Source organism: Euleptes europaea, chromosome 17 (assembly GCF_029931775.1).
Source record: "Euleptes europaea isolate rEulEur1 chromosome 17, rEulEur1.hap1, whole genome shotgun sequence".
Lineage (NCBI taxonomy): Eukaryota > Metazoa > Chordata > Lepidosauria > Squamata > Sphaerodactylidae > Euleptes > Euleptes europaea.
The window spans coordinates 7,153,194-7,177,401 of record NC_079328.1 but is presented as its reverse complement, the minus strand read 5'-3'; positions in this window follow the sequence as shown (position 1 = coordinate 7,177,401).

Sequence of the window (24,208 nt, the reverse complement as noted above, 5' to 3'; positions counted from 1 at the left end):
CCCAAGTCAAAGCCTTCCTTAAAGGAGTAGCCCAAACACTCCCTACTCCAATTCATCGCTTCCCCTCTTGGAATCTTGGTCTAGTTCTTCGAGCACTCATGAGACCACCTTTTGAACCCTTGGACGTCGCCCGTCTTCCATATCTGGGGATGAAGACTATTTTCCTCACGGCAATTACTTCCGCAAGAAGAATTTCAGAGTTGGGAGCTCTCTCAATCAGGAAAGAGCTGTGCCTCTTTCAAAAAGACAAGGTGGTGCTTAGACCTGATCCGGCCTTTACCCCTAAGGTCAATTCTACCTTCCATAGACAGCAAGAAATTTACCTTCCCTCCTTCTGTCCTCATCCTACCAATCACAAAGAAAAATTATGGCACACTCTGGACGTCCGCAGAGCATTAAAAATATACATCAACAGAACAGCTCCTTTTAGGTCTACAGACTATCTCTTCATTTCTATTTCGGCCCCTAACAAGGGCCACAGACTATCCAGACCTTCCTTAAGTCGAGCAATCAAACGATGCATTGCTGAGGCTTACCAACAATCCAATCTTCCGATCCCAACTGGCATCACAGCCCACTCAGTTCGTAGTGCCGCCACTTCTGCAGCAGCTACCAGACAAGCATCAGTCGACGAGATTTGCAGAGCTGCTACATGGGCATCAAACTCCACCTTTGTAAAACATTACCGCATTCACACCTATGCTTTGGCGGATGCGGCATTCGGAAGAAGAGTTCTACAGCATGTGGTAGAGGAAAGGGAGAACTAATTCCCACCCGAAATACTACTGCTCTTGGACATCCCAAGCTTCAAGATGCCCCTTTTGCCTGGAGCGGGAATGTAGCCCTGTTACTCACCGAGAGGGCTCTTTCCGCTCCGAGGTAAAAGGGGCATCTTGCCCCACCCTAGTCTTAGAGGGGCAGGTTCTAGGCAACCTGGGCTTATTCAGTTCACTTCTGTGAGCATAACTGGCTGAACCACATGCACATTAGGATACGACAGCCCAGGGATTCCCATGTGTCTGTCCTACCTTCAGGGAAAGGTCACTCTTTTGCTTCTTAGTTTCCTACTACACCAAGTAGAAGTCTTGTGTGTGTAGATAGAATGTTAACTGTTAAAAAAGTTCCATACCACGTTTTTTGGTTGTGGTTTTTTCATGTTTATGTCTTCTCTAGTTTTTTACTCCTGTCTCTAGCAACGGCCTCTTGGAAAAGTGGAAGCTAGAGGCTTTCCCGCCCAGGAGACAGGAAATGAGAAGATTTGGTCCTGCCTCCCTGAGCAAAGGGCGGGAAAACCCAAGCTTCAAGATGCCCCTTTTACCTCGGAGCGGAAAGAGCCCTCTCGGTGAGTAACAGGGCTACAATTTCCCCTCTTAGCAGGGATGGTGTATCCATATGCCACAGTGGAGTCTCTTCTTCCATGTTTGTAAAGGTTGGTAGAACATCTGCTTTGTGTCTGAACAATCCCATGGTATCTTCAGTTAAAAAGATCAGGTAGTAGGTGATGTGAAAGACCTCCACCTGAGACCCTGGAGAGCCCCAACTGGTCAGAGCAGACTCTACTGACCTTGCTAGATTAATAGCTTGCCTTTGTATAAGGTGGCTTTCTTATGCTCCTTGGTATGGTTTATCATTAAGAGCCCCCCATCTATTTTGGTTCTAGTTTTCAATTAAAATACAAGATAGAATCATAGAGTTGGAAGGGACCACCAGGGTCATCTAGTCCAACCCCCTGCACAATGCAGGAAATTAACAACTACCTCCCTCCACATCCCCAGTGACCCCAACCCTCCCCCCTCCATGCAGGATCCCACAATCAAAGCACTCCTGACAGATGGTCATCTAGCCTCTGCTTAAAGACCTCCAAAGACGGGGACTCCACCACCCACCGAGGCAGCACATTCCACAGCTTTCACCGTCAGAAAGTTCTTCCTAATGTTTAGGTGGATTCACTTTTCTATTAGTTTAAATCCATTACTCCATGTCCTAGTCTCTGGAGCAACAGAGAACAAGCTAGTTCCCTCATCAACATGACATCCCTTCATATATTTAAACGTGGCTATCATGTCTCCTCTCAACCTTCTCTCCAAACTAAACAAACCCAACTCCCTAAGTCTCTCCTCATAGGGCATGGATTCCAGACCTTTGACCATTCTGGTCGCCCTCCTCTGGACATGCTCTAACTTGTCAACATCCTTCTTAAATTGTGGAGCCCAAAACTGGACACAGTATTCCAAGTGAGGTCCGACCAATGCAGAATACAGTGGTAGTATTACTTCCCTTGATCTAGACACAATACTCCTATTGATGCAGCCCAGAATTGCATCGGCCTTCTTAGCCGCCATATCACACTGTTGACTCATGTTCAGTTTGTGGTCCACTAAGACTCCCAGACCTCTTTCACATGTACTGTTGTCAAGCCAACTATCTCCCATCCCGTACTTGTGCCTTATGTCGTTTCTACCTAGTTGAAGTACTTTACACTTCTCCCTATTGAAATCCATTTTATTGCTTATGGCCCAGCTCTCCAGTCTATCGAGGTCATTCTGAACTCTGACCCACCCTACCCTCCTGGGTATTAACTACCCCTCCTAACTTGGTGTCGTCTGCAAATTTGATTAGCATGCTCTCTATTCCATCATCCAAGTCATTTATAAAAATATTAAATAGTACCGGTCCCAGGACAGACCCCAGTGGCACCCCACTGGTCACTCCTCTCCAGGTTGAAGTTGTGCCATTAATGAGCACCCTTTGGGTTCAGTTGGTCAACCAATTAAATGATTTGCCAGAAGTTGTGTACTTCCCATTCTGCTTGTCTTTCTAAGACCTACCTGCTTCCAGAAAGCTTTCTGTTAATGCTAGGAAAATGACCAAATTTATTTTATGTGGAGTTCTTGTATGCACTGGTATCCACCACAACACCTGATTGTGTTGAAAAATAGGCTCAGCTCTTAACCTTGTGGCTCAAATTTTTAAGATATTGGTGGTGGGGTTTTTTAAAGCCCCCCTGAGCTTCTGTCACTGTATTTAGTCAGTATCCCTGTTGGGTCTCAGAAGGATAGAACTGATCTCCTCTTTCCCTGCTATCCTTTCCCCCCAATTTATCCCATCTTGTAGAATTTCTGTGTTTATCATTTGAAGAGGTCAGTAGGGGTAACCTTACAAACCAAGGTAGAGTTGGCTAAAAAGTAGTAGCCAGGCAAGCCTGTGCCAAACAGTCAGATTTATTTTCCTTTCAGTTTCTTTCCTACAGTTGCCTTTTCTTTGAAGTCCTTCTTTGAAGTTCTTCAGCTGTGTATGTTCTAGACTGGTACCCTTTGCATGCTCAAATGGTGCATGTTCCCAACTTTTCGCTAGGTTGGGAGGAGCAGGATTGAGGAGAGACTGGGGGGTTACAGGCTCTGTCCTTAGAATATACCCTCCTTTGCTAGCCTCTGCTATGCTGTCCTCTGTGTTGAAGGGAAATAGCAACTAATCATTTGGTAAACCTCTGGGGGCCAAAGTAGAGGTGATGCTGGGACTTTTATCAGGGCCAAAGTAGGAGGACGGTAACCAAGATGCAGGTCCCCGTCTCAGTCCCCATATGTTGCTCAATGGCAGATTGTGGCTCTCCATGGCCATTTCAGCTCAGAAAAACAAGGACGTATAATCCGCCTCTGCTTGTGCTATGGTCCTCAACAAGCCCCCATGTGCCTGTTTTGTGTGCCGTCAAGTTACAGCTAACTTATGAAGACACTGTAGGGTTTTCACTGCAATAGACGTTCTGGGGTGGTTAACCATTGCCTGCCTCCACGTCGGCTGAGAGAGTTCTGAGGGAACTGTGACTAGCCCAAAGTCACCCAGCAGGCTTCATGTAGAGGAGTGAGGAATTGAACCCGGTTCCCCAGATTAGAGTCTGTTGTTCTCAACCACCACACCACGCTGGCTCTCCTGTGCCTGATAGCTGAATTTAAAAAAAAGTTGTGAGGCCCTTTCACAGAACTCCGGTATCTCCTCTGGGGCAGAGCCCTGAGAACTGGTTTAAATCAGAACGCACAAGATGCTGTGTAAAAGGTGGTGGGTAAATACACCGTTTTGGGATAATGGCTAACCATTTTTTGCTAGGTGTTAATATAGTAGCTACAGTGTGTGTGTTTTTTCTTCAAAGTCTCCCCAGCTATCGAAGCCCTGCTAATCACGCTGTGTCTTGAATGCATTCAGACTGTCCTCGGCTTCTTGGGCATGTTCCTTTTGTCAGCCTGACCTGTGTCAGCGTCTCCTGCTTTGATTCTGTCAATATTGCCTCTTACGAGCCCTCCTTTTTCTATAAAGACGCCAGCCAAAGAGGTATTGAACAGTGCTGCCTTCTGTGTGTTATCTGTCAACATTTGTCCTTGGGTTGAACTTGAGTCCCATCTGCTCCGTGGCTTTCTTTCTGGCTTTCAGATCCTTTGTAAGGTTCCTGCTGCAGATGCATCAGTCTTTTAATTCATTCCACTCTGTTGCCACATGGTGCTATTATTATTTGCTGGCTGGGGTCTGTAATAGTAATAATGATACTTGTGTTTTTTTTCAGAGCACTTCTTAACACGCTCTTTAAAAAAAGCATGCTTGATGTGTCTTACACTGGGATCATAGTAATTGTAGAAATACATTTTAATAATTTTCTAGAAGTTGGTATCAAATAAATGAAATCAGTAAAAACAGCAAAATGAAATTGTGCATTGTAATAATTTAGCAAGAGCACTTGATAAAATCAAACAGCAGCACAAAAAAAAGAGGCACAGCTAACACTACACAATGGAATGGGGCTGTGGCTTAGTGGCAGAAAAATCTGCTTAGCCTGCCGAATGCCCTGGGTTCAATCCCTGGCATCTCCATTTTAAAGAGCCAAGTAGTAGCTAATGACAAAGGTCTTGACCTGAGACTCCGGAGAGCCTCCGCTAGCCAGAGCGGACAACACTGGCCTTGACAGAACAAGGCTCTTACTCAGCATAACGCAGCTCCACGTGCTCATATGAGCAAAGTGCTTGGGCAAATAGAAAGGTTTTCATCTTGCACTTAAAAATAAAAAGGCTGCAGTGAGGAAGAACCTTTTAGACAAGGCCCCCATCTCGCATAGTCACCTGCCTAACTTCAGAAAGTGCGTGCCCACACAGCAGAGTCTCAGGTGGTAGGCCTGCTATCCTAAGGTGCAGCTGGTACAATCCCTGCTACCTTCTGCCCCAAACTCGCTTCTTGCTGGATGCTTTTTCAAGTGCCAACTGGCTTTTAAAACAACTGGACAAAGTCATGGAAGGTGAGTGTGTCAACTAGGGCTGTTGAAAAAAAAAATCGGTATAGTTCGGATTCAGCCAAATTCGGCCCTCTGGATTCGGGATATGCCGAAGTCCGAACTCCCCCACTTCGGGTCCGTGCAATTCGGCGTGAATTCAAAGTTCGGGGAAAAAATTTGGCCGAATAAAGCCATTAAAAACACAACCGAGCCTTTCCGCGGCTCCGGGGGGAATTTTTGGGGGTAGAGGTCCCAAACTTTCAGCAGAGCTTCAAAGGACCCTTCTTGCAAGACCCCCCAAGTTTTGTAAAGATTGGGTCAGGGGGGGCTGAGATATGGGCCCCGAAAGGGGTCCCTCCACCCTTAATGTGCATCTCTGAGCAGAGCTTGCCACCCACGTACAAAGCTCCCAGCCCCGACAAACATCTGAGCTGCGGGGAGCAAGGGCGGGGCAGGTGTGAAGAAGTTTGCAAAGCAACTCAACCGCAAAGCAACACAACCATTCAAAGCAACACATTTGCAACCATGCAAAGCAACACCTGACACCTGGGAGTTTGCAAACCATGGAAGGGACAGAGGCAGCTCACTATGCATAATGAGCAGGAGGGGTGGAATTTCCCCTTTTGCATCGGACTTGGGACCAGGAAAATGCATTCTTTAAGTCACCATTTGAAAACCAGTTTTGAGCAAGCATCAAAATAGACCTAACCGATCTTACTGAAACCTCCCCCTCAAACCAGGGAGAGAGAGACTCGAGGGGGCACACACACCCCAGGCAGAACGGGCGAAAGCCCCCTTTGGCTTCCCTCCCCACCCACAGAAACTGCTCCCTCCCCACACACACGCAGACTCTGCTTCCCACACACACACACAGGAGAAAAATTATAGATTAAAGCCCCCAAAAGGGTCTTACTGTGGCTGTCGTCTGTTCCATCAGGAGGGGCTGGGAGGAGGACTGGGTAATCCAATATGATTCTATTTAAGCACGGGAGGTTTTGCCTTGGATTTGCTGCTCTGGAGATGCAGACGCGATCGGGTGATCCCTTCATCCCAATAGGGAAAAGGGGAAAGCCCATACATATCTCGGGACCCCTGACCCAATGTTTACAAAACTTGGGGGGTCTCTTAAGAAGGCTCATCTGAAGCTATGCTGAAAGTTTGGGGGCTGCACCCCCAAAAAAGTGCCCCCTGCAGCCACGGAAATGGAAAAGGGGGGAGGAAAAAGGGGTGGAGCCCATATCTCGGGACCCCCTGACCCAATGTTTACAAAACATGGGGGGTCTCTTAAGAAGGCTCGTCTGAAGCTCCGCTGAAAGTTTGGGGGCTGCACCCCCAAAAATGCACCCCCTGCAGCCACGGAAGAGAAAAGGGGGGAGCCCATATTTCTGCCCCCACTGAACCCAACTTTACTAAACTTGGGGGGTGTCTTAAGAAGGCTCATCTGAAGCTCTGCTGAAAGTTTGGGGTCTCTACCCCCAAAAATGCGCCCCCTGCAGCCACGGAAAGGAGCGAATGTGCACAAGCACCCCCCATGAGGATTTCTCTCTCTTTCTCTCCCCGGCTGGGCCGCGCAGCAGCTGATTCCTCCCGTACTCAATCCTGACTGATTGGCCAGAAGAAGACCCAGCTTGGCCACCGATTGGCCGGGGGAGAATGCTGCTTACTGACGGTTATGTTGGCCCCGAATTTGCCGAATTTATTCGTGAACTCCCGAACTTGCTGAATTCGGCTCCCCCGTTTTCCCACCATTTTTTAGTTCGGTTCGTCCCGAACTAAAAACCGCCGAATCGGGAAATTCGGCTGTTTTTCGGTTCGGGCCGAATCGACAGCCGTAGTGTCAACGGCTACTAGTCATGCTGGCTGAATGGAAACTCCCCGTTCAAAAGTAATATTCCCTTGAATGCCACCAAATACCGGGGAGAGAAACAAGAGGATGGGCTTTGTGGCTCAGTAGTAAAGTATTTCCTTGGAATGCAAAAGGGTCCAGGTTTGTTCCCCAGCATCTCCAGTGAAAAGGATCAGGTAGTAGGTGATGTGAAAGACCTCTGCCTGAGACCCACTGTCAGTCTGAGTAGACAATCTTGCCTTGATGGACCAAAGGTCTGATTCAGTGCAAGGTAACTTCACATGTGGGAACAGCTGGACTTCGTGCCCTGCTTGTTATCTGCTCAGTTGAATCTGGCTGGCTCTTGCTGGTAATACAGTGGTGGATTGGGTGGGCCTTGGTCTGATCAAGAGTGGCCATTGTTTTGCAATATGCCGATTCGATGGGCAGCCCAGCATGTAGATGCCGCCCCAAGCGGGTGTATGCCTGCGACTTTGTGGATCTCTGTTGTCTGGAAAGCAGAAAGTAAGTCTGTGGCAAAACCGTGATCGTGGTTCAGAATTTTCCATATGTTTTGTGGCAGTTCCTCCCACCCCATCCCCACCAACCCAGCTCTGGGGGAAGTTACCATCTGGAAAATTCCTTAGTCATTCAATTAAGTCCTCTTGAGTGGTGGAAGGCAAGTATTTGGATGACTCAGCACCTCTATTTCTAGCACCGCAGATCATCTTTTGGATAATACATGCTTGGCAGGGAATGCCATCCAGGTGCCTTCTATATATCCAGAATGTCAGTCAGTGGAAACGTTTCCAGCTTCAGTGGAATCCAGGAGGAAGGATGTATCTGTTATGGTAAATATCAGAAACTTGGTAATCTTAATGTTGAATGGTAATACTGAAGATTTTTGAAGGCCAGCAGAAGACTTCAGAGAAATTTATCAATTAAAGCTTTGATGACCAAAGTTCATCCTTATTTCTCCATTCAGATGAGCGTGTCCCTTTACTAATGGCACTCACTTGGTCTCAAGATTTACTGGGAAAATGTCAAATCTTTGTGTCAGAAGGATTGTTTGGGACATTTGTATACTAAGTATTGTCCAGTACCTGCAGATAATGGACATTAGGATGAATCATCACTTATCAAAAGGCACTTGATTGATCTTGAGGAGGAAGGGGGAGGGCAGGAAAACACCCTTGTGTTGGATCCAGCCTCTTTTAATCAAGCAAACACTGTTGAAGAGAACTGTATATGTGAATGCTGAGCTGGTGTTCTGATTTCACTTCTGACCTAGGTTTAACTATGTCACTACACATGGTACTGATCTCACACGTGGTGTCAAGCAAATGGAGGCACCCTCTACATTATCCATCCCAACTATGTCTAGGGGCTTCTGGTTGAATCTTAATGAACACAGAAATTCATTTATTATTTTCTGCATTTATAACCCCACTTTTCTCCTCCACAGGGACTCAGAACAGCTGATATTCTCTTCTTTATTGGTCTTGAAGGTGCCATAAAATGCTCTGTCATTCCCATCCAACCAATGCTAGTGTGGTGTAGTGGTTAGGAGCAGTGAACTCTAACCTGGAGAACCGGGTTCGATTCCCCATTCCTCCATATGAAGAATGCTGGGTGGCCTTGGGCCAGTCTCAGTTCTCTCAGAACTCTCAGCCCCACCTACCTCACAAAGTGCCTGTTGCGGGGAGAGGAAGGGATTGTGATTGTAAGCTGCTTTGAGACTCTTTAAAGGTAGAGAAAAGCGGGGTATAAAAACCAACCCTTCTTCTCCATGAGTCAGGCTGTTGCATCCGGGACCAGCTGATGCTTATGTAGCGGATGTGGAACTAAGGGCCAAACTAGACGGGATGTTTGTCGTGTATTCATACAGTGATGGCAAGCCATATGCCAGCTGCCAAAAACAAAAAAGCACTACTGAAGCCTGATTCTGGTTGGGACTGGGGTGTGGGAAGGAGGAAGGGCGCATTCTTTCCTCCTGAGCTGTTTTCCTGACCCAAAACAGCGCTGTGGGGGCATTATTTGCTCCATCAGGTGGCTTTACACTCAGCACCTGTGCCACATTTCCAAGTAGACACCACCAGGAACTGGCAGCCGCCGTACGGTGGACGTGTGACAGATGTCATGTCTGGTTTATCCCTCAGAGATCCTGATGAAGATGTTTCGGAGCTTCTAAATTCCAACAGAATTATGCCTGCAAATTTTCCTGATTGCGCTGCAGTGGTTTGGGCTGTAGCTGGCCCTCCTGCTTGGCTGGCCATGGGGCTTCTAGCTCAGCAGAATGCCTCATCTGGGCAAGTCAAGGTGATAGAAACGCCTGCACCATTCTTTTAAATTCATTTCTTGTTTTACATTATTTGCCCTTAGACTGCTAGGGAGGGTTGCAAACGAGCCTGGAGGAAAATGTCCTGCCCCTTTCAAAGAGGGTTCTTGTGTGGAAATGGACAGCTGGAGTTTTTCATGGCATGGAAGCGAGCAGCATCACCTGGCAAATAACATCCTATTAAACCTCTATGAAAGGGACAATTGACACTTTGCCTTCCTGGCCAGTTGGCAGGCCTGGCTGGGCATTATTAGCCCTTTTATCCTTTGCAGCAAATATGGTTGTTAATGTCTTTAGTTTTATGATTGCAAGTAGGTAAGTAAGAAATTACTATAATGAAAAAATAAAAGTAAAGTAAAAAAAGTAAAGGTCCCCTGTGCAAGCACCGGGTCATTCCTGACCCATGGGGCGATGTCACATCCCGACGTTTCCAAGGCAGACTTTGTTTGCGGGGTGGTTTGCCAGTGCCTTCCCCAGTCATCTTCCCTTTACCCCCAGCAAGCTGGTTACTCATTTTACCGACCTCGGAAGGATGGAAGGCTGAGTCAACCTTGAGCCGGCTACCTGAAACCGACTTCCGTCGGGATCGAACTCAGGTCGTGAGCAGAGCTTTTGACTGCAGTACTGCAGCTTAACACTCTGCGCCACGGGGCTCCTAAAAGTAAAGTAATGGGCACGATTTTCAGCAAAGGAGAAGAGCCTGCTGCCTCCTCACTCTCCATTAAAATCCCTTTTGACTATGCTAAGTGCCTTCAGATTTTTTTGCAGGGCTTAACTCTTTTCTGGTCCCAGCATACCTGGGTGTATTCTTAATCAGTTCCTTTTATCTAGCGGGATGAGTGGAGAAGAGGGAAGCTGCTGCTCTTCACCTTTGCTGGAAAGTATGTTCATTTTTATTTTTTTCTGTCATAATTTTGTAAATGTGTACTTAAAATGATAAAAAGTGGGTGGGGGAGGGGAAAAAGAAAACTTTTTTATTGCAAAGGGGCGAGGAAAAGGAGATATTAAAACCTCCCACCCATCCTAGGAAAAAGGAACTGACTCAGAATGCAGTTGGGATTGCCAGGCACTGTGAATCACCAGGAAGTAAAGTAGTTAGGCACAAATAGCACAGGCATTTAGCAAGCAAGATTAAGGGACAGTTGTAGGGGGAACTTTGCTGAATGGGGCTTTCTTCCAAATAAACAGGCATTAACAGCCTGCTCTTGGAGGCCAGGCATTGCCAGGTTTTTATTTGTTTATGGAGAATATAATGCTAGAGCCAGCATGGTGAAGTGGTTAGAGCATCGGACTGCAATTGGGGAGACCGAGATAGCCCTAGAGACCTAGTCTCTTCTCCCTAAGGTTGCCAACCTCCAGTTACCTGCTGGAGATCGCCTGCTATTACAACTGATCTCCAGCCAATAGAGATCAGTTCACCTGGAGAAAATGGCCGCATTGGCAATTGGACTCTATGGCATTGAAGCCCCTCCCCAAACTCCACTCTCCTCAGGCCAGTGGCGGACTGGGTCTAAAAATATTGGTTGCCAGGAGACAAAGGGGGCCTACCCAGAACTATAAGGCTACCATTTAATTTTTGTAAAAAAGAAATAAAATTTTCAAAAAATACATAAGTGGAAAAAAGGTACAATTAAAATTTTAGTTGCATACAGTAATAGTATCGGAACATCTATTATATTTTCAAGCTATTAAAAGGTCATTACATTTTTAGCATATTGTTCTAAAGTTTAAGGGCCCCCCACTTCATCAGGGGCCCACTGGCCATTGGACAAGCTGACACCCTGGCCAGTCCGCCACAGCCTCAGGCTCTACCCCACAAACCTCCCGCCAGTGGTGAAGAGGGACCTGGCAACCTTAGTCCCCCCCCCCATTATTTCTGCAGACACCCATGGGTCTATCCCATACTTAATCCACTAGGACTCTCTCAATAAGGCCCTTTAGAATGGTTGGGAAAGAAGACTTGAGTGTTTCTTTTTTATTTTAATTGTAGTTTGCATAGGAGAACTTTCTATACCATAGAAACACTATTTGGATATTTTATTTATTTATTCAAGGCGGCTTACAATAATAGTTAAAAACATTTCTAGTTAAAACAAAAATTAAAATGGTGGTGGAAAGTGCCATCAAGTCACGGCTGAAACTATGGCGACCCCATATGGATTTTCAAGGCAAGAGACTTCAGAGGGGGTTTGCCATTATCTGTCTCCACGTGGGCTGAGAGAGTTCGGAGAGAACTGTGACTGGCCCAAGGTCACCCAGCAAGCTTCATGTGGAGGAGTGAGGAATTGAACTCGGTTCTCCAGATTACAGTCTGCCGCTCTTAACCACTAAACCACGCTGGCTCTCTTAAAAATAAAATAGCAAACCCCAGATCTCCCCTCCTCCCCCCTTAAAAGATGCCAATTCAAACCCCCTCAAACGCCCAGGCAAACAGGTAGGTCTTGCTGTACCTCTTGAAGATCTCTAAGGAGGGGGTCCCCCTCAACTCTTAGGGGCCCATTTTTTAGAGCTGGAGCCACGATGCAAAAGGCCTGGGCTCTGGTTGATGCCAGACAAGTGATGGGGAACTGACAGATGGTGCCTGATGACCAGGGTTGGTGCACGGGGACATATGGAAGGAGAGGGTCCTTCAGATATGTGGGTCCCATGTTGTGAAGGGCTTTAAAGTTCATAACCAGCACCTTTAACTGAACTCGGAAACAGACAGGCAGCCAATGTAGCTGTTCCAAAGTGGGCAACGTATGTTCCCGGTGGCTAGCCCCTGACAATAGTTTTGGCTACTGTAATCTGAACCAGTTGTCATTTCTAGGTTGCCTTCAAGGGGAGCCTCATGTACAGCATGTTTATTATTTATTTGTATATTTTTATCCCGCTTTTCTTCTGCAATGCAGGACTCAAATGGGCTTGCTAACATCCAAAAAATGAACAACAATCTCAAAATCACAATGCAATCATAAACCAGAAGAAGCAACCAGGAGATGTGACTGAGCAGCTGGAAGAACTCAGCCTTGATGGAACAGTCCCCTGGCAAGCAGCAGCAGAATGGCAGTAGTCCAGCCGTGAGATTACAGAAGCATGGAGCAGCATGGCCAGATTGGCTGTGTTTGGGTCACAAGAGAATTGGCAAATCAGATGCTGCTGAGAGAAGGTCCTCCCAGCCACCAGGCTGGCCTGCTTTTCAAACAGTGCGGCAGGGTCCACGAGCACTTAAGCTCTTAACCTGCTCTGAAAAAGCCAGCATCTTTAAGCTGACACTGAACCGTGTTTTTGCTGCAATAAAGCTACCCTTTCATCGAATTATGAAGGAGACCACTAGCACTTTGAAGACAACATTTATTTCAGCATGAGCTTGTGTGAGAGCTCACTTTCTTTGATGTATAGATGCATACAGCTGTAGGCTTGGTTAAGTACCAAGGAGGGAGGGTAAAAAGAGAGGCTGGTAGAAAACAAGATCCAATCCAATAAGAATTCAGTTCACCTAGAGAAGGGTTGCCAACCTTTTTGAGCACGAGAACCCCTTTTTAAGACCAAAACGTTTCACAAGATAGGAGCTGTACTATTAGTATCTGATGATTGAGGAAATATGTAATGATAGAAAGATCAACATGACAGTGGTTAGTGCACACATGGATAATGTTGCAGTCCCCCCCAGAGGTCTCTGGCCCCCAGGTTGGGAACCCTTGGCCTAGCGTAAGTGTGAGTCACTTCCAACCAACATCAGCAGAGCCGGGGAAAACATCGCATCAAATGTAAGATGAAATTGTCTAACTGTTTAATCACTAGACATGGCAGCCTAAATTGAAAACAGACTACATAAAGATGGTGCTACCTTTTGTGCCTGATGAAATAATTTCAAGAGGTACTGTTGAGGTGAAATTTCTTGTAAGGTGCTCTTACAATCAATGTGAGTATGGAAACTTGAATTTTGAGATAGTGTTTCAAAACGCAAACTGTTTTTGCTTTTTAAAAAATATTTTGTTGTGTTTTTCATTCTTGAGCATGCAAACCAAGCTGTTGTTTGAAACATTGGCTTGTAGGGCTGTTGAATTAAAAAAAATTCGGTATAGTTCGGATTCGGCTGAATTCGGCCCGTTTAGATTCGGGATATGCCGAAGTCCGAACTCCCCCACTTCGGGTCCGTGCAATTCGGCGGGAATTCAAAATTCGGGGAAAAAATTCGGCCGAATAAAGCCATTAAAAACACAACCGCGCCTTTCCGCGGCTCTGGGGGGGGGCATTTTTGGGGGTAGAGGTCCCAAACTTTCAGCAGAGCGTCAAAGGACGTTTCTTGAAAGACCCCCCCAGGTTTTTTAAAGATTGGGTCAGGGGGGCTGAGATATGGGCCCCGAAAGGGGTCCCCCCACCCTTAATGTGCATGTCTGAGCAGAGCTTGCCGCCCACGCACAAAGCTCCCAGCCCCGACAAACAGCTGAGAAGTTTGCAAAGCATTGCAACACAATTGCAAAGCAACACGACTGCAGAGCAACACAACCTTGTAAGCAACACCTTTGCAACTGTGCAAAGCAACACCTGACACCTGGGAGTTTGCAAACCATGGAAAGGGACAGAGGCAGCTAGCTATGCATAATGAGCAGGAGGGGTGGAATGTCCCCTTTTGCATGGGACTCCAAATGCATTCTTTAAGTCACCATTTGAAAACCAGTTTTGAGCAAGCATCCAAATAGATCTAACCGCTCTTATGAATGAGGGAAAACCTGAAGACACACAACTGAACCCCCCCCCCCTCAAACCAGGGAGAGAGAGACTCGATGGGGAACACACACCCCAGGCAGAACCGGCAAAAGCCCTCTTTGGCTCCCCCCCCCACAGAAACTGCTCCCTCCCCACACACAGACTCTGCTTCCCCCCCCACACACACACACAGGAGAAAAATTACAGATTAAAGCCCCCAAAGGGGTCTTACTGTGGCTGTCTTCTGTTCCATCAGGAGGGGCTGGGGAAGACTGGGTAATCCAAGACGATTCCATTTAGGCACGGGACGTTTTGCTCTGGAGATGCAGCTGATCCATTCATCCCAATAGGGGAAAGGGGAAAGCCCATATCTCGGGACCCCCTGACCCAATGTTTACAAAACTTGGGTGGTCTCTTAAGAAGGCTTGTCTGAAGCTCTGCTCAAAGTTTGGTATCTGCACCCCCAAAAATGTGCCCCCTGCAGCCACGGAAAGAGAAAAGGGGGAAGCGATATTTCTGCCTCCACTGAACCCATCTTTACAAAACTTGGGTGGTATCTTAAGAAGGATTGTCTGAAGCTATGCTGAACGTTTGGGGGCTGTATCCCCAAAAAAGTGCCCCCTGCAGCCACGTAAATGGAAAAGGGGGAGGGAAAAGGGGTGGAGCCCATATCTCGAGACCCCCTGACCCAATGTTTACAAAACTTGGGGGGTATATTAAGAAGGCTCATCTGAAGCTCCACTGAAAGTTTGGGGTCTGTACCCCCATAAATGCACCCCCTGCAGCCATGGAAAGAAAAAAGGGGGGAGCCCATATCTCGGGACCCCCTGACCCAATGTTTACAAAACTTGGGCGGTCTCTTAAGAAGCCTTGTCTGAATCTCTGCTGAAGGTTTGGGGTCTGTATCCCAAAAAATACACCCCCTGCAGCCACAGAAAGGAGCGAATGTGCACAAGCACCCCCCCACACACACACGAGGATTTCCCTCTCTCTCCCCGGCCGGGCCGCAAATCAGCTGATTCCTCCAGTACTCAATCCTGACTGATTGGCCAGAAGAAGACCCAGCTTGGCCACCGATTGGCCGGGGGAAGAGAATGCTGCTTACTGACGGTTATGCTGCTTACTGCCGCCCCGAATTGGCTGGATTTATTCGTGAACTCCCGAACTCGCTGAATTCGGCTCCCCCGGTTGCCCGCCATTTTTGAGTTTGGTTTGTCCCGAACTAAAAACCACCGAATCAGGGGAAATTCGGCTGTTTTTCAGTTCGGGCCGAACCGAATCAACAGCCCTATTGGCTTGTATCCAACCAGACTGGCTGGTGGGGTGATCTCCTTCAGTGTGATCTACCTGCTTTTCTCTCCTGTTGCAGCCCACAGAGCAACTCAACTTTTGTTTTTAGTTGGGGGGGATCAGACACACATGAGCAGCCTGGGGGCAAAGTGGGGATCTGCAGTGGGAAGGGGAGTCAGTGGAACTCAAACCCCCCCCTCACAGCTGTCTGTTGTAAGAAACGAGGTGGGGTACAAGCAATTAATTCCTAAAGGATTTTTTTAGTCCCTTTTTGTGGAGATCTTTTTTTAAAATCTGGAATGAAAACCAAGCCGAATAGAATGAATTGTTTTTTTTTCTGGGCAGACATCACCTGGTGCGTTTGGAGCTGAACAGGGGAGACAGAGGGGGGGGGATCTTAATAAACCTGAACTGCTGTTTCAAACATGGGAAGATGCTGTAGAACTTCAGTGGGCCCTGTAGAGCTATGGAAAAGCCACCTTTGGCCTGACGTAATTACACACCAAGCCAAATAGATATTGCTCTGAGTTATCTCCATAAATGAGTGGCCAGGGACCTGACAAAAGAACGAGGTTGCTTAACGGTTTTCCGGAATGAGCTACTCACCTACAGGGACAGGGCATGAGACAAGGATTCTGCCTGTGAAAAACAACCAGTTTGCTGTTTGGAATTAGGGTGAGTGTCATTTATGTATCCTGCCTTTCTCACCAATGGGAACCCAAAGTGGCTTCCATCTTCCTCCGCTCCTCCATTTATACTAGGCAGACTATGTTTACTAGGCAGACTATGTTTATTGGGTGGTTTGCCATTGCCTCCCCCAGTCATCTACACTTTACCCCAGCAAGCTGGGTACTCATTTTACTGACCTCAGGAGGATGGAAGGCCGAGTCACCTCGAACTGGCTACCTGAAACTGACTTCCATTGGGATCCAACTCAGGTTGCGAGCAGAGCTTTTGACTGTGGTACTGTAGCTTACCACTCTGTGCCACGGGCTCCTATTCTCCAAGAAAAGGGAACCTAAACATAGCAGCATTGCTCCTGGAATGCCTCACCACTTGGGCAAGGGGAGAACATGTTTAATTTTTTTGTGAGGGTAAAATGGAGAAGGAGAGAATGCTGTGAGCTGCTTTGGGTCCCCATAGGAGAGAAAGTGGGGTATGACTGAAGTAAATAACTCACTAAAAACAGGCCTTTGTGAACATTATAAAGTAAAAAGAGCCTGACTCCAGCTTTGGAAACTGTTGGAGTTGGGAGTGTTGTGAGAGAGGCAGAGCTCAGCAGGGATGTTTCTTCCACTTGTGAAACAAGTCCTAGTGGATCCACCCTGTGTAGCCCCTCTAGGACATCTGAGTCTACTTGCTGAAGCTGCCAGTTTCCTCTGGGGTGCTAATCTCTCTACTCCAGAGTCCAGCTGTTATTCCATGAGAACTCCAGCCTCAACTTAAGGTTGGCAACCCTACCTTAAGAGTTCCGTTAAAAGCTCTCTGGACTAGGACCGCTGGACATTTCTTTCTGGCTGACTCCACAGGAACAGACAGTGGGCACAAATGTGCTAACCTCACCCCCTGCCAACACGTGACCACCTGTTTGCACAAAGCAAACATGCAGAGGAAGTGTCTGAGCATGTGCTAGGAATCCCCTGCCCTGAACCGGGGGGGGGGGGATTTAGAAGCCAATGTTTGTGTGTGATTCCTAAAGCTTCCTGCCATCACTTCTGGGTTTCCCCTGGAAGTAACATCATCATGCTGGCAACACTGTCCCTCAACGTGTCCCTGCCTCCAACCCTCCCACCGATTCCCTAGCATATGCTTCCTCCGCATGATAGGCACTGCTGCTTTTCTAATGTTGCCGATCGCAGGTACGGAATATATGCACTCAGGGCTGCCCTTTTGCAATGCAAGCCTCTGTTTTTGTTACCCCAGCTTTTGAGTCTATTAACAGACTCTGGACTACTCAGAATCCTAAAGCATACTCCATGGGGCTTATTGCTAGGGAAGTGTTCTTAGGATTGTGCAGTTAGTGCCTCAAGTGAATTGCTGTCCATGTCCAAATCTAACAGATGCAGTATATGAAAAAAAATGTAAAAGAAATGTAAAAGCCAGTACTGAAAAAGGAATGGAGGTATTCAGACAACCAAGAGCTGGTTTTTGATAGTTCATGTGTCCATTTTAATGCGTTCTACCCTCAGCTAATTCCCTCCCTCCCTCTTTCATTTGATTATAGCACCGATTCACAGAAGCAAATTAGATTTTTCACTTGGCCTTAACGCTCTGCAATAATGAAATCCTCGGCTTCCAACCTCACTGGCTGACATCACCTGGATATTGGCTGTAGAGTGCTCAAGGCTAAATGCTTGTTTATCACTCTGGAGCTGGTTTTCCTGCCTGTGAAAGAGAAGCAATGGATCTCCCACGTTTGCTGTTTGTGTTACCTGAGCGCAGAGAGGCTGAGTTAAATGCCTTAAAAACCAAGCCTGGTTTCTTTGCTCAATATATATATTGTTAATACAACATCTTAATTTATGTCCTGTCATACCTCATGACTCATAGGGGGCCTCTACAGAAGCGGGATAGCAGGAATCTCAAGGGTCTAGGGTTGCCAGGTCCCTCTTCACCATCGGCGGGAGATTTTTGGGGAGGAGCCTAAGGAGGGTGGGGTTTGAGAGGGGAGGGCCATCAATGCCATAGAGTCCTATTGCTAAAGTGGCCATTTTCTCCAGGCAAACTGATCTCTATCGGCTGGAGATCAGTTGTAATAGCAGGAGATCTTCTGCCACCACCTGGAGGTTACAATTTATAAAAAATACTCGGATTGCACAAATAGTTAGTCAAGGAGAGCAATCACTATGGCTATATACAAAACCCATATGAGACCAAAATTACACAGAATAAATTTCTTATTAGTGCTTTGTTTCTGCACAAAATAATATATATCCAAACCTGGATGTCAGTACAATAAACTTCAAAATATACAAAAACAATATAGATCAAATAGATCAAGACAGGCTTCCGGTAACTGTCCTGTTTCATGTAAATACTTTCATCAGTTGGTAAGTATTCAGATGGTAAGTATAAGTTCATATAATTATTTAATCCTCTTCTTTTTGTTTCCAGATTTCTTGTTGGAGAAATTGAGGATTTGAATGCGCAGTGGCGATCCCACGGTGTTTCACAAACCTAAACAGCATTATAGCCAAAAATCATATGTAATAGGACTCAAGTGCGAGTACAAATAGCTTGCCAAATTATACAATAAATTAATATTAATAAATAAATTACAGATTACTTTCCACGTCTTGTATACAATGGCTGATATTACAGCTGATAGTATCTATGTTATGATGGGATACAGTGGGGTGGGTGACTACAGTATTTATAGAAAACGCCAAGTAGTTATAATTGATCAACCACCTGGAGGTTGGCAACCCTACAAGGGTCTCATAGACCTTCAACTGGCCTGAGGCTCAGTTTGAGGAAGAGCTCATTGTAGGGAATCCACAGGAAGAGGATTTGATACTCAAGTCTGCCCTGGAAGCAGCAATGAGACTTTTCAGTTGAGGGAGCAGAGGCCATTCCTGTGCCACACCCACAGTTGCCTGGTGTTACTAACTTCCCTGTAAGCTCTCAGCAGCCAGGAGCCACTGTGTGTGTTAGGGTTGCAAACCTCCAGGTGGTGGCTGGAGATCTCCTGGGATTACAGCTGTTCTCCAGGTAACAGAGATCAGTTCACCTGGAGAAAATGGCTGCTTTGGCAATTGGACTCTGTGGCATTGAAGTCCCTCCCTTGCCCAAACCCCACCCTCCTCAGGATTCGCCCCCAAAATCTCCCGCCGATAGCGAAGAGGGACCTGGCAACCCTAGTGTGTGTGTAAAGTGCTGTCTGTCAAGAGCCATGCCAAGCACCATGCTTATTTCTGTTCAAGTGTATTCATTGTTTGCTGTTCATGAATATCTAGGCTTTGTTTCGCTGAGATGTTCAAGCCGCCAGGAGTCTGGCTGTCCAGGCAGGCTCTTGACATGAGTTAGGCCCATCTCTGTTCCAGTATTATTCTTTGGTTTTGTTTCATTGAACTGTTTATGCTGTCCCCGCTCCTTCCCCTCCCCCTGCTCTGACCTTGAGTCTCTAGCAGGCAACTTCAGTATTATGGCTTGCTCACTCCCTGCTTCCTACCAGGCACCGTTATCTCCTAACTCCCAGGCCGCTTGGTTTTGCACCTGGGATGACTCTATGGTCTCCCTCTCGAGCCCCCGCCATCAGGAAGCAGGACCCGAGCCCCTGGATGGGGACCGCCGACTCCTGTCACGGCTCGCTGAGCGTTAGCTCAGACAACAACCGAGTTAGCAAGGCAAGGTCCTCCTGAGCCAACCGGGTCTCTTCCAGTAAAGTATCCAGTCCCAAAAGGTCGTCGCGGGCACGTAGATCAGCGTCCTGGGTCCCCCAGGGGGTCGTCTCTGCCAGGCGACACCACTGATCAGTCACCAGCCCAACCAGCTGAGTGACCTCCGCGTCAGTTCGCAGCATCTCCTCTAAGATGGCATGCAGTAAATCGAGATCCTCGGGGAGCTCGTCTCGCGCCCCAAGCCGAGGAGACGAGTGCCTAGGCGAACCCTCCAGGGCTCCATGTGAGCTCTAGCCCTGCGGCAAACCCATAAACAGATTCCAGCAGACGGCAAGTCCATGAAAGCAGTTTTATTGGTTAGAATCAACAGGTTACAGAAGCCATATTCAGAATGACACTAGTAAGGGGCTAAGGCAAGGCACATGGCATATATGGAAAAGCAAAAGGAGATAACCAGTAGCCCAAGCAACCCCCCTCCCAGAGGCAGGAAGGAGTACTTGGCAATTCCCACACTAAAGGAATCTATGAAGTCTAAACACGGGGCACGGACTGGCCTTGGAGAGAACTGCAAAACAGCACCTGGGAGCACAACCATGAACTATCTTCATGGCCTGCTCCTGACACCAGGGTGCACCTTTTAAAGGGATGCCTGCTGGTGGGATAACTCTGAGCTCACCCACTCCCTTTATCCTAGGGGATGGACCTATGGGAATGGCAGATTCTAGGCCCAATGGGTAGCTGCCTTCCTGAGTTCCCCTTTCCCCTGCCCCTCTCCCGGGAAGTCATATAGGGCTTCTCCTCTGACCCCTGCTGGCCTAAGGAGGTCATTGCAGAGCATTCCCTGCCCTGTAGGGTGGCTAGGTTGCTTGGATTGGCAGGCAATTGCCCACTAATCCATTGGCTGGCTTGGAGTGGGGATCACACGTGTGCGCCACAATTATGTTGCTTCTGGGTGATGTCATGTTGCATGCAGCTGCACGTGGGGAATAGCCACTTTGGAAGATGGACTCTATGGCACTATATCCTATTGAAGTCCCTCCCCTCTCCAAAACCCACTGTCCTCAGGCTCCACTCCCAAAATCTCCAGGTATTTCCCAACCCAGATCTGGCAACCCTAAGCTTGCATCATACCTCTTGGGCTCATCATGTCTCCCTTTCTCACCCTTTGTGTCCTGTTGCTCAGAAAAGATGGAAACCAGTAGAATACCGTCCTCCTATTTCCTTTTGAATTCTGCATGGTTATACCTTACATTGTCCTTCCTGCATTTTCTTTACCTTGTTGATTACTATTAGTGTCTCGATAACCTCCTATTAGGGTTTTGCCCAAAAAAACAACAACAACTAGGTTCGGGTTTTATGGGCCCAGTTTGTTTCCGGTAAAGTCGGAATAAGTGTATACCGGTAAATTTTGGTATTTGGCTTATTTCCCTGTTTACCGAAAAATTCGGGTCCATTATAGTGTATGGGGATTTTTTTTGAAGCTCATGGGGGGATTTTTTTTGAAGCTCATGGGGGGATTTTTAGAGTTAGAGTCCCCAAAATTGCAATGTGGCTGCAAGGGACTCTCCCTAGATGGACACCAAAGTTTGGTGAACTTTGGGACAGGGGTTCCAATTTTAAGGGCCCACAAAGTGGTCGCCTCCATCATCCAGACATCTGTGAGCTGAGCTGTCCATTGGTTTTCAGGTTCAGAAGTTCAGTGTTGTCAAGGACTGCCTGAAAGAGCCGATTGCCCTCAAAGTCTGGGGGTTCCCTTCGTTTCTGGGGCGCATAGCATGATGTCCATGCAAATTAGTTTCCAGAGGGAAAAGGCTTAAATGCAAGAAAAATAAGGCATGGAAAACATTTCTTTTGGTGGCAAATGACATCCTGTGAACAGTAAAAAAAAAAAAAAAGACAGAAAATTGGAGAAAGCACAGAGCTCTGAAAGCACAGAGCTCTGAGCAAAGGTGAATAGCCGAACCCAAAAAACCCAAATAATTATTCAGCTTTTTCAGGAAGTGCCTATTCAGCTTCAGCTTTACCCTCAGGTTTTGGCGTTTGGTAAACCCAAAACCTGAACAAAGCCGAAACGGCTAATTTCGGGTTTATTTTCAGTTTGGGTTAATCAATATGCACAACCCTACCTCTTATATAAAAGGTCCATTTATAATAGGACAAACTATGTATGTCTCACGAAGTAGGCTGTAGTCTGCAAGAGCCTCTGTTAGAATGAAACCATGTTCGTTGTTGTGTCACAAGACCCTTGTTTGTTTTTGCTGTAACTGACTAACATGGGATTGCCACACTGGTCACTGCTAGATGGGCCTGAGGTCTGGTCACAACATGGATGTTCTGCTAGAGTTTTCCCTGCTTTGCCAGAGTCAAGTCACAGATAAATTGAAGAGAGCAGCTGAGGTAAAGAAGGCTGGCGTAAGGCTGGTGTTACTCTTGACAATGGGGCAAAGGAATTACAAAGATATTGTCTGACTCAGGTGTGAGCCGGTGAATGAAGCTTATGTTAATGGCCATTCAGGGCTCTCCAATTCAAAACATGGCCCTGGCTAAAAAATTGTTGCTATCCAGTTGCCTCTAAGGTATCCTGCCGTTTCTCTTGGAAAATCTGGGCTGCTGGATCCCTCCATGTCAGATTTAGTTATTTATTTATTTAACTTAATTTATACCCTGCCTTTCTCCCCAATGGGGATCCAAAGCAGCTGACATCATTCCTCTCACCGCCATTTTAACTTCAAACAACCCTGCGAGGTCGATTAGGCTCACAGTGTATTACTGGCTCAAGGTCACCCAGCAAATTCCCTTGGCAGAGTGGGGCTTCAAACATGGATCTCTCAGATCCTAGCTCAGCATTCCAACCATTACACGTACCCCAGTCTGATGGGGAAGTTTCCTTGGCACATTTTCAAAAAACATCCAAGCTGAATGTTCATCTCATTGTTGAAGCTGTGGTGGGCAGCAGAGTTGGTGTGTGATATAGACGAGAAGGGCTCTCATGTAATTAAAGCAATTACTTCACTCTGGCACATCTGGAAAGTTGCCATCGCCTGGTTTTAATAAGGGAGAGACGTAGGTTGACAAGATCTATGCCACTCGCTACCATAAAACAAACTGCTGAGTTGTCTGTTACTCAGGCAGCCCAAACCGATTTTTCATTCCATTTTGTCAGATCTAATTTCTTCCAGGAGTCCAGACTGCATTAATACTCATCAGACTTAGGTGGGAGGGACACTTTTATTATTTTAAGTTAATGTGTTCATTTCTCTTGTCTCCCCCATCCCCAATTTTAAAATATCCTCTGTGCTGGTTTATTTCTTTAAATAATATTCCAGAAGAAGTCATAAATGGAAGATACCAATTGAGGGCGGTGGCGGGGCCTGATTTCAAATGAGAAATTAGCCAGTACTGTGACTACAGTGTGATGCTTAGGGCACCTGCCCTGGGCATGAAACAGGACAGGAATGAGCCTGTGAACATTGTGTATTTGGATTTCCAAAAGGCTTTTGATGAAGTCCCCCACCAAAGACTGCTAAGCAAACTTCATAGTCATGGGATAAGAGGACAAGCCTCTTATCCCATGACTGTGAAGTCTCCCTTAAGTGGTAGAGAAAGTCAGCATATAAAAACCAACTCTTCTTCTTCTTCAAGTCCTCTTATGGATTGAGAACTAGCTAAAAAATAGGAAGCAGAGAATAGGAATCAATGGTCAGTTCTCACAATGGCGGGGTGTGAGCAGTGGGGTCCCTCAGGGGTCTGTGTTGGGACCGGTGCTTTTCAACCTGTTCATTAATGACCTGAAGTTGGGGGTGAACAGCGAAGTAGCCAAGTTTGCAGATAACACCAAATTATTTAGGGTGGTTCAAACAAAATCGGAATGTGAAGAGCTCCAAAAGGATCTCTACAAACCGGAGGAATGGACATTAAAATGGCAAATGAGATTCAATGTGAGCAAGTGTAAAGTGATGCATATTGGGGCAAAAAATCCCAACTTCTCATATACACTGATGAGATCTGTGCTGGCAGTGACAGACCAAGAAAGGGATCTTGGGGTGGTAGTGGATCACTTTATGAAGATGTCAACCCAAGTGTGCAGCTGCCGTAAAAAAAAGGCAAATTCCATGCTGGCCATAATTAGACGAGGAATAGATAATAAGACTGCTGCTATCATACTGCCCTTGTACAAATCTATGGTGAGACCACACTTGGAATACTGTTTGGAGTTCTGGTCACCACACCTAAAAAAGGATATTGCAGAGCTTGAGAAGGTACAGAAAAGAGCAACCAAAATGATCAGGGGACTAGAGCAACTGCCCTATGAGGAGCAGTTAAAACGCTTAGGTTTAGCTTGAAAAGAAGCGGTTAAGGGGAGACATGATAGAGGTCTATAAAATTATGCATGGTATGGAGAGAGTGGACAGGGAGAAACTTTTCTTCCTCTCTCATTATACTAGAACACAGGGTCACCTGCTGAAGCTGGA